At 44.9% G+C, this 11,732-nt stretch overlaps 1 long non-coding RNA gene across 1 annotated transcript; it reads left to right on the top strand.

Annotated features, from left to right (window-relative positions):
* The first annotated feature begins 274 nt into the window (after positions 1-274).
* On the top strand, positions 275-10,970 carry LOC143475733 (uncharacterized). The gene is made up of 3 exons (XR_013121104.1): positions 275-514; positions 625-826; positions 10,026-10,970. It is a non-coding gene; the product is annotated as an uncharacterized LOC143475733 (long non-coding RNA).
* The last annotated feature ends 762 nt before the right edge of the window (positions 10,971-11,732 follow it).

Genomic DNA, 11,732 nt, shown 5'->3' with positions numbered 1-11,732 from the left:
AAATCTCCCACTTTCTTACACAACCTCCACCTCATTGTGCCATGCTGAGGTCCATGTAAAACAAATACATTATCCTTGCTTCCTGCCGCCAATTTTTATTAAGTACGGTGTCCCGGCAGGACCAATATTTCAGAGGGAGCTGAAGTTAGAGGCCATAAATAATGCAACATTAATCATCTGGGGCGCAGTTCGACTTGTCAGATTTATCACGCCTCTTAGTAGTGGCGCGTTTTAAGTGGCGTTTGCACGCGTGAAGCAGCTTCGGGGAGGGCGAGCCACAGATCTGGCTCGGGACGTTCTGCACCCTTGTCTTAGGATCTCTTCAAATAAACAGCAAATAAAGTTCAGTTTTACACACCTTAAACCACACACCTTTAACTTCACAGCGAGTTTTAAGGGGGCAGAGACATAAACAAGCTGCTGGAAGCACGACGGCGCAGCCATAACAAAAGGACGAAGATGCTCTCCTCTCCGCTGCAGGCTATATAATCTCCCAGTAACGGCTGCTTTTATTGTAAGTGACTGGGTTATCTGCTGAACTGGGTAACGAGTGACACATCTCTGCCGAGTGCAAAACAAGGCTTTGAGCAATAGGAGCTTCATGATATGTTTGCTCTTTTGCAGGACCGAATAAAAATATGATGTAAGGCCAGAAATGATACGAATAAACAGACAGTGTCTTCCAGAGCCGAGGGAAGAGGCTTTCGCACATTCGTACTCCTCCACCAGTAGACGCTGGTCACTGAACCTGTCCTCTAGTGGACCCACTACACAACAAAAATCCTCCGCCTCACCGTCTCCTGTGATCCAAGACAGGGGCCAAATGGTGAGTGTCCTCAATCAGCTTCTCCCTCGACTCGCCCAGGTATACTGCAATTTAGTTTTCACCCCGCAGGGTGACATTCGAGTCTGTTGACACTTTTAATCAAAGTCCTCAAAGGGGGAAAATGAAATAAAAAATAACTAAATAAAATCAGGAAGGCCTTTCTCTCTCCTTCCTGTGGATTGTATCAGCGTGTTAACAGATTGTTGAGTCACAGCGCTCACCGAGGCAGAGCCAAGTAGCTGCAGCGCGTAACAGGAGCTACATCTGCTGAGGTGATTAAAAACAGCCTTATTGTCGAATGGAGCGCCTGCGCTAAGGCCTGTGTGGCAATCGGCAAGGGCTGCTGGGGGAGTCACCCCGTCATTCCGTCACCCCGACACCCCAGCACTCCAACACCTGTCACCCCCGACACCCCGATACTCCGTCACCCCGTCATCCCTTATCTCAGCCCCGTGATGCACTCGCCCACCAGCCGACGCCCTCCTCCAATGTCGTTTGATTGAGCCATCCACGCCACGGCGGGGCCGCAAACCAGAGCGCGTGAGATAAAGACGTGTGCCATAGCACACCACGCTTCCTTTCTCGACGAGGGCGGGAGAACTGTTGACCTTCTGCACGGTCAGCGTTCACCGAACGATTCAGAGCCAGACACGGCATGTGAGGAAGACGTGATATCCTTCAGCACATGGTCCAGGACTGAGAACTGAAATGGTGAGGGGTAAGAATGCCATTTTAAAAAAGTGCAACTGAGCAACTTTTTCTATAAGGTGAAACTAAATTAGGACTAAATTAGTGGAAAAAACAATCATTGTTGTTTTTTTTTTTTACATCTAGCAAACAGTTCTAAACAAAAACAAACAAACAAACAATAAGCTTTGCCGATCTCACAAGCATGATTATTCATGAGGTAATTATGATTATGAAATGTAAGCATTTCCCAAGCCCTTGCCTGTCTGCACATGTTAACCACGTGGTTTATTTGTTAAAGAACATCAAACCCAGTTGTGTTCCATTTTGTCTTTGTTTCTTTGTCTCAGAAGATCGAGACGAGCTCTCGAAACAAGTGCAGATGAACAAAAGAATGTAGAGATGAAAGCTAATTTCCCCCGAAGTTTTAATGATTTTTTTGTGGCTATTTTATCCTGGTTGCCAGTTATTGTTGTACCCCCCCCCCCCCCCCCCCCCCCCCCCCCATTAAACAGGAGACATTACACTGAACTGCAGTAGATTACCTTTCTATTACAGCACATATCCCATAAGCCCCTCCATAACCCTGATGTGTAAGGTACAGATATAAGGGGTAAGGGATATGAGGTCTGTGCCTCAAACCCTCTATCTGCCATTTCAAGATCAAAGCGAAAAAGCACAAACGGGGCATTACTGGAACAAATATACAGAACTTAAGCAAAAGTAAAGAACCTCCTCCATTAATGAAAAAGGTTGGAAATGTATATGAGGAGAAAATAAAGCTCATATTCAAAATGAACTGCATAACAAATGGAACAAATCAGTGTATTGAAGTGTGCAAGTGGTGGCAGAGTTAGTGGAGAACCTTCTGTTATGACCCTGTCTTTTTATGTGTTCGCGTGAAGCATTTTGTTACAGGTTTGTCCAGTCCGTGTTCCACTCCAGGAATCCCTGATGTCCCTGGGAACATGAAGTCTCCGCCCTCGGCTTCCTGATATATAAGGAGGAAATGAGAGGATTCCCGTTGCGATTCAGCCTTGCCGACCTCGTAGAGATTGAGAACTTTGAGATATTGCTATACTGTGTATGACCTTTTGATTTGGATTTGGATTTGGATTTGCGTGCTCCTTTACTATAACTATATAGAGTTGTGTATAGATATATGTATATTGGTGGTTTGTGTGTGCACACGGTGAGTAGGAAGTGGCTGCCATTTTGTTTGGGTGGTGGGTTCGTATCTGTTTTGGACATAGGGAGTCAGAGTAGTGTTGTCTTTTGTTTCACCCTGTTAGTGTAGTTATGTCTGTTTCTTTCTAGTATGGTTTTTGTTAGTTGTTTTGGCCTGGGTCACTTCTGACGTTTGTACCTGTGTGCACTTTGTCCTGTATATATATTCTGTTTGTGAATACTTGTAAATACACCAATACTTTACATTTTCTTGAATCACTGTCATCCATATTCCACCCCTTCACACCCCTGTTACGGCCTAGAGCCTAGATAGGTCGTAACAGAATTGGGGGCTCGTCCTTCCCTGTTTCTTTCTGTCTCTTCCCCTCTTTTTTGCTTTGTGTATTTTTTTTTTCTGCTGGCATTGCCTTTGGTTCTGGCTTAGGCATTTTTGTGGGTGGGCGTGTTGTGCTGTGTGCACATTGTTGCATTGTTGAGGGTTCCATAATGGCTTCATTTGACCTGTCTGTGTTTGTTCTTAGCCCATCATATGAGCTGTTAGATCGTTGCCGTAAGGTTGATCTGTTGTCTATAGCTGATTTTTTTGATGTGGTTATACCTCGCTCTGCTACCAAGAGGGACATTAGGAAGCTGCTAGAGTCATCTCTAGTAGAACGTGGTGTGCTGCCTGTGGCTGAGGAAGTTCCAGGTATTGCACTTGGTTTGGCCCAGAGCACAGACCCAGCTGGAGCTGAATCAGAAGCTGTGGTTAGTCCTAGGATGGGACCTAGGAGTTCTCCCATGTTTGATCCACGTATGGAGATAAAATTGAAAGAGTTGGAGTTGGAGATCAAGATACAGGAACGCGAGGCAGAGTCGTTACGACTGCGGGCTTTGCAAATAGATGCGGAAAAGGAGGTGACACTTAAAAGGCTGAGTATGGGTCTGGAGAGACCCCTACCACAACCTCGAAAGGCCGCCTCCCCAACGCCGACTAGCCCTGCTCCTCTGGCTACACCTGTACCTAAGCCCCGTTCCATTCATCTTTCCGGTAACCCAACTGTTCCTGTGTCTGTTGCTGAACGTTTTGACATCAGTAGACAGATTAGCATGGTCCCTACCTTCAGAGAAAATGAGGTTGATGCATATTTTGCAATATTTGAGCGCATTGCTACCACACTAAGTTGGCCAAGAGCAGTATGGCCTCTACTCCTGCAATGTAAGCTAGTGGGAAAAGCCCAAGATGTGTGTTCATCTCTTTCACTTGAGCAGAGTGTAGACTATGACACTGTGAAAGCTGCTGTACTAAGAGCATATGAACTTGTGCCAGAAGCCTACCGTCAGAACTTTAGACAATTGAAGAAAAAACCCACACAGACACATGTAGAATTTGCCAGAGAAAAGACTGTATTATTTGACAAATGGTGTTCTGCTAGTGATGTGACTTCCCTGCAACAGCTCAAGGAGCTAGTTCTGATTGAAGAATTTAAAAATTGTTTGCCAGATAGTGTTGTGATGTATTTGAATGAGCATAAAGTTAGTACGTTGTCGAATGCTGCCATCTGTGCTGATGAGTTTGTGTTAACTCATAGAACTGTCTTTACGACACCTGTTCTCCGCAGTGAGTCTACTTCTCACTCCCTTCGCTCAAGGACTTCGGTGAGTCCTGTAGCTACCGAAGCACCTGCCCCTCCGGACTCGCGTGAATGTTTCTATTGCCATGTGCAAGGACACATAATAGCGAACTGTCCAGCTCTTAAGAAGAAAAATGCACGTTCAGCTAAAAAGGTACATTGCACAAATATTAAGGTCCCTTCTTCCAGTGCTGACTCTGTATTTGAGCCCTTTTTATTTGATGGTACAGTTTCCCTATGTGAGTCTGATCCAGCACGCAAAACCATCACAGGTCTGCGTGATACCGGCGCTGCAGTGTCCCTTCTGTTGGATACAGTATTGCCCTTGTCAGAGGACACATACACTGGCCAAGATGTCTTAGTTCAAGGCATTGAATTAGGAGTTCGTAGGCTTCCTTTACACAACATTTACCTCCACATGGAAGGTATCGCTGGCATGATACGTGTAGCTGTTAGTCCTGCCTTACCGGTGAGTGGTGTTTCGTTCATTCTCGGGAATGATATCGCAGGTAGCAGTATATTTCCTTTACCCATAGTGGTTGATCGCCCTTCAGAGAGCATATCTAGTTCCATGGCAAGTGATTCTCCTGCAGTTTATCCTGCTTGTGTTTTGACTCGTGCCCAGGCACGTAAGGCCGGGTCCACAGTGTCATTGGTTGATACCTTTATGTGTGATCCCCCGGTCTCCCAACCTGTTGACTCAGACACTCTTGTTTTGTCTCCTCCGTCCCCTATAACAGATGTGAATAGGGATGCTTTAGTGGCTGCACAGAAGTTGGACAAAACCCTCTTGCAATACTTCAACCTTGCAGAGAAAAAGTCCGGTACCCCAAAACAGCAGCAACGTTACTCCATACGAGATGGGGTATTGATAAGAACTTGGTCTCCGTCTAATGCTACTGATGGGTGGGATGCTATACATCAAATTGTTGTTCCCACATCTTTTCGGTCACACGTGTTGCAGTTGGCCCATGAACATCCACTGTCTGGTCACTTGGGTATTCGTAAAACTGTTAAGCGTATCCTATCGCATTTCTTTTGGCCTTCTCTGAGTAGCGATGTGGCTCGTTTCTGTCACTCTTGTCACACTTGTCAATTGGTAGGAAAACCCAACCAAGTGATCCCTCCTGCCCCGCTGTGCCCAATACCGGTTGTTGGAGAACCATTCGAGAGACTGTTAGTAGACTGTGTAGGACCCCTACCTAAAACTCGTTCAGGTAATTCGTACCTTCTTACCTTAATGTGTGCCACGACTAGATTTCCTGAGGCAATACCCTTGCGTTCCTTGAAATCCAAAGTGATTGTCAAGGCCTTGATAAAATTTTGCACTACTTTTGGCATTCCGAAATGCATACAGTCAGACCAAGGCTCTAACTTCATGTCTAAGCTCTTTGAACAAGTGGTTAAGGAATTGGACATAGAACATAAAGTATCAAGCGCTTATCATCCAGAATCTCAAGGAGCATTGGAAAGGTTTCATCAGACCTTTAAGACAATGCTGAGGACCTTTTGTCATGACTGTGACAAAGACTGGGATGAGGGTGTTCCGTTATTGCTATTTGCTATCCGTGACACTGTGCAGGACTCAACAGGTTATAGTCCTAACACCTTGCTTTTTGGTAGAACAGTCCGTGGTCCCCTTAGACTTCTGTACGAACGATGGCTGGGTGCTCCTCAGTCTACATCAACTCAGCCTGTTTGTGATTTTGTTGAAACCCTCCGTAAACGGTTAAGCACTGTTCGTGAGATTGCCAGCAGGAACTTGAAATCTGTACAAGCCGACATGAAAATTCGTTATGACCAGAAAGCAGTTGAACGTTCATTTAAGGTTGGTGATCGTGTGCTTGTACTTTTGCCCATTCCAGGATCTCCCCTTTGTACCAGATTTTCAGGTCCATATATGGTTAAGGCGAAAACCTCTCCCACTAATTACATTTTGGCTACGCCTGATCGTCGACGAAAGTCACGTCTTTGTCATATAAACCTGTTGAAACCCTACATTGATCGCCACCAGCCAGATAGTTTGACCCAATCTGAGGCCTCTGTGATTTCTACGGTACCTGTCGCTGTGACTGCCAAGGTACCTCCTAGTGAGTATGTACCTGAGCAAGATGACTTGCGGATAGGTCGTAATTGTGTGCCCTGTGCTCGCCTCCCAAACTCCTTAGCCTTACAAACCCTGCCACAGAAAGTAGCGCACCTTCCTACAGAAGCTCAGACTGATGTGATCTCGCTGATCCACACATACCCTAGTTTGTTCTCTGATGTTCCTACTCGCACGTCTGTGCTACAACATGACATACTCATAGATTCTCCTGCCCCTATTAGGCAGCACCCATACAGAGTAAATCCACACAAACGCTCCCTGTTGAGAAAAGAGACTGACTATCTTTTAGAACATGGTTTGGCTGTCCCTAGTATTAGTCCGTGGTGTTCCCCATGTCTGTTGGTGCCCAAGCCCGATGGTACTTTTCGATTGTGCACAGACTACCGTAAGGTTAATGCTGTCACCGTCCCGGACTCTTATCCAATGCCCAGGATGGAGGACTGTATTGACCGCATAGGTTCTGCTCGTTTTGTCTCTAAGCTTGATTTATTGAAGGGGTATTGGCAAGTCCCGTTGACAACTCGTGCTTCAGACATCTCTGCCTTTGCTACGCCTGACCAATTTTTACAGTATACAGTCATGCCTTTTGGTCTTAGAAACGCCCCATCCACGTTTCAACGCTTAATGAATATGGTTTTGGGTGACGTGCAAAACTGTGAAGTATACTTGGATGATGTTGTGATTTACACTTCTTCTTGGGCCCACCACATCCAAGTTTTGGATAATGTCTTTAGGAAATTGCAGGATGCTTCCCTAGTGTTGAATATGGAGAAATGTGACTTTGGTAAAGGGGAAATCATATACTTGGGTAAGGTAGTTGGTAATGGTACCGTGCGTCCTCTGAATGCCAAGGTGGATGCTATATGTGCATTCCCTGCACCAGAAACGAGGCGCCACCTACGGCGGTTCCTAGGAATGGCTGGCTATTACCGCTGTTTCTGTCCAAACTTTTCCGATGTTGTGGCACCCATGTCAAACTTGTTGTGCAAAAATGTTCCTTTTGTCTGGTCCCCTGCCTGTCAGAGATCCTTTGAGGCTGTGAAGTCCTTACTGATAAGTGCACCTGTGCTTGCTGCACCAGATTATGACCGACCATTTAGACTGGAGGTTGATGCTAGTGGTACTGGCATTGGTGCTGTGTTGGTGCAAGAGGACATGTTTGGAGTGGATCATCCTACATGTTACTTTTCTCGTAAGTTCAACAAACACCAACTAGCCTATAGTACCATCGAGAAAGAAGCCCTAGCCCTTCTCTTAGCCCTTCAGCATTTTGAAGTTTATCTCGGTGGCAGTGCTCACTCCATCACTGTGTTTACCGACCATAATCCGTTGGTTTTTCTGCAGCGCATGGCCAATGCAAACCAAAGGCTAATGCGTTGGTCTCTTATTGTCCAAGGTTTTAACATCCACATTGTGCACAAAAGAGGCCTCGATAATGTGGTGGCTGATGCCCTGTCCAGGTGCTGCTGAGTGTATTATTTGTGAACATTATTTGAAGTTCACACTTATGGGGGGGGGGTGTTATGACCCTGTCTTTTTATGTGTTCGCGTGAAGCATTTTGTTACAGGTTTGTCCAGTCCGTGTTCCACTCCAGGAATCCCTGATGTCCCTGGGAACATGAAGTCTCCGCCCTCGGCTTCCTGATATATAAGGAGGAAATGAGAGGATTCCCGTTGCGATTCAGCCTTGCCGACCTCGTAGAGATTGAGAACTTTGAGATATTGCTATACTGTGTATGACCTTTTGATTTGGATTTGGATTTGCGTGCTCCTTTACTATAACTATATAGAGTTGTGTATAGATATATGTATATTGGTGGTTTGTGTGTGCACACGGTGAGTAGGAAGTGGCTGCCATTTTGTTTGGGTGGTGGGTTCGTATCTGTTTTGGACATAGGGAGTCAGAGTAGTGTTGTCTTTTGTTTCACCCTGTTAGTGTAGTTATGTCTGTTTCTTTCTAGTATGGTTTTTGTTAGTTGTTTTGGCCTGGGTCACTTCTGACGTTTGTACCTGTGTGCACTTTGTCCTGTATATATATTCTGTTTGTGAATACTTGTAAATACACCAATACTTTACATTTTCTTGAATCACTGTCATCCATATTCCACCCCTTCACACCCCTGTTACGGCCTAGAGCCTAGATAGGTCGTAACACTTCTTCCTGTAGAAGTGCTACTCTGTGCCAAGCTAGCTTCCCTTCCTCCTAAAGGACGCAGTGGTAAAAGGTACGGGCCCTGACGTTGTTAGCTATTCTCACCGCTTCAGTGTTTTTGAAAAGTGTTATTAATCAGAAAGTAAAGCCTTTTTTTTTGGAATAACAAGCAAATCTCTCCCCTGCTCCTGCTGTCCCACTCTTCCCCTTTCTCCTCTCTGCCCTTTCTAGAACACTGTTTTTCCAGCCCATTCTCCTTCTAATGGTGAATACTGTAAAAGGTCACATTAGAAACCAGCTAAACAACTGCACAAGAATCGTGATGATCCCTGTGGAGAAATGAGAGGGAAATAAGGAGTGAAAAGAGAAGGAGAGATGTTTTGGGTGTGCAGATGTAAATTGCTATGAGATATGCAGAGGAGATAGAGAGAGAGAGAGAGAAAGTTAAAAAGTGATCAGGGAGAAGAAGAACAAAGATTCTGAGGTGAAGGGAGAATGTCATCTGATCATCCATGCCATCAAAGCTATATGCATGACATGCCAACACGATCTCCAACTCCTTCCTAACATTTCCAGGTTTGTCCATTTCCTTGATGGATAAAAAAAATCCAGGCCAAAGTTTAACAATATACCCTGGGGACGAGGCATGCTTTTGTCCGAATAGCAACCTGGATCATAGTTATCGTTCCCAGTTCCTCTGGGCATGGTGGAGGGGGCAATTATGGCCTCGTGCCTGGAACAGTATCACTATGGGGCCCATTAGCAAGCTAATAGCGTGGGCTAACTGTACTTCAGAGCTGCACCAAATGGTAATGAGATGCCCGAGGGTTCATCAAAGACGTCTCCTTTTGTGCTGAAAGATCTCTCTGGTGTTAGTTTAAGTGATATGCATGGAGACCCATCTTGCTGATGAGTTGCACTACAAAGTGTGATGGAATATTCAATTCAAACTATGATGATCATAAGAAAGTTTCCTGGGGGACAGAGGGGCGGTGTGATGTTTCTTGTTTTCTTACATCAAAAGCTTTTGCCAGGTGCCATCAGATCAAAGACATGATTGAATCTTGAGGGGGGGAAAAAAAAAGTGGCATGATTCAATGAGTTACAAAAGAAACGAACAGTTTTGTTTGTTTTGAACTTTTCGGCACGATCTGCTGACAAGTGGAAGAAGGGATGCAACTCCTGCCCGATTCAAAGGCGAACAAGAGGCTCTAGACTATGAGCGTGTGCTCTTTGTGTGTTCTCCGCCAAGATATTTATGATCCGCACATCTGCAGTTTTGACTTTGGGATTGTGGCCAAAGCGTCAAGGTCACCTTGGCTTAAGCTGTCATGCTGAAAGAGGTGCAGTTACTTCAACTTGTGTAGCTGTTATAAGGGTGTAACTATGGGGAACCACAGGGAGAGCCGAGGTCAATTAAAGGTCTCTGTCCTTCTATTTGTACCTTAACAGAAGTTTATGACCATGCAGGAGAGCAGTGGTGTTACTCTGGGTCGTGCCCTACACTGCTCTGCAGGAGAACTGGTGGGGCTGAATCCCACATGGGCATGGAGGCCAGGAGGTGCGAGAGGAGGATTGACAACGCTGCCGGTCAGGGTGGACGAACCTCAAACTCCCGCCGCCTTGTCCGGGCTTTTCATCTGGGGGTCGGGCCTGCACCGTGGCCTGCTGGCAGAGGCGTGCCCCGCCTACACGAGGTCCTACAACCCTTCGACACTCCCCTCACTTTGCTAGGAGCATTAGCTGATGGCCATGGGAGGGTTAGCCAGTTTAATTAACCTCAGGTGCTGGGTGTGTGGAGTCTCACTGGGCTGGGAACCTGTCCAGCCCACGAGCAGAGGACTCATAAACCCGACACCACCATGTCTTGCACCTTACTGCTAGGACTCATCACAGATTAATGAAGAGAAAGGGCATGTGCTACATCCGAAATGTCTGGACCATTGTGAAATGTCTGGATCGTTGTGAATTGTCTGGATCGTTGTGAAATGTCTGGAACGTTTTGAAATGTCTGGATCATTGTGAAATATCTTTTTGAAATAACTGTGTCATTGTGAAAATATCTGGATCTTTGTGAAATATCTGGATCCTTGTCTTTACTCCTGTAGTTTTTTACATCTGCGTTGTAGATAGGAGAGTATGAGCAGACAAAATTGTCTTATATGTGCCTATATTTTGTTTGCCTTTACTCCAATATGTGTTGATGTGGCAGAGTTTTAGGGTCTTAGGGTCAGAAGCAGTTTTGTGTGGTTATGCAAGATAAGGGCCCTGGAATACTGTGTGCTAGATCACCAACGCTGAATCTCAGAATCACTGAATCACATCCTTCTCATGTGAATCCTGACACTGCTGCTCTGTGTCATAATGTGTTGTGTGCTTGGACTACATGAGAGTATATTCGAGAAAATGTCTTTAGAAACATTTAAATATTGTGTTTATGTAATGTCTTCAATTGAATATTACAAATTTGCAAGCATCCATTTGTGTTTTTTTTACTGAAATCTACCCCCCTCCTAAAAGAAATCAGTGAGCAAAAATCACTGTTTCAGGCTAATGATATTTAATTTATAATAACTCTTAATCTTGCTGATTGACTAGCCAAGCTGTAATAATGTTCAAATGGTGAATGGATTTAGCAAAAGCTTCATCAAGTAACTATACTGCATTTAAGGATAACCTCAACAAAACACTCACAAAACCCCAACCAAACTCCAACCAACCCTTCAGACGTCCCTAGTCCAGCTCTCAGCATCACTGTCACTTATGTTTGTGTATGTAGTACTTCTGTAAAGTTGTTCTGTAAATGTTTGAACTCAGAATTAGCTCTTTGTTTTTTTATTATGCTATGCACCATTTTCTAATTGATTAAGCACTATAATTGACATTCAAGACAATTTCAAACCGTGAATCTGACAAAACAAAAACACCATCACTGTTTGCATACATATACATATTTTTACATGCTGAACTCTTACCCACCTATGGTTTACAGTGGGCCCTGTGTACTAGCAGGACATTTGTTCTGTGGTGCAGATCACTGGAAGAGAATCTACCAGCAGGGCAGAGGAAGGTGAATGCAGACCTCATTATATCTGATATCTAAATACAGCAGGTTTCTCATGCAATCCATGTTCCTGAATATTATGAAGATGAAACATG

This window comes from Brachyhypopomus gauderio, chromosome 14 (assembly GCF_052324685.1).
Source record: "Brachyhypopomus gauderio isolate BG-103 chromosome 14, BGAUD_0.2, whole genome shotgun sequence".
Taxonomy (NCBI): Eukaryota; Metazoa; Chordata; class Actinopteri; order Gymnotiformes; family Hypopomidae; genus Brachyhypopomus; species Brachyhypopomus gauderio.
The sequence above is the reverse complement of the archived record's forward strand: the minus strand, read 5'-3'. Positions and strand labels throughout refer to the sequence as shown.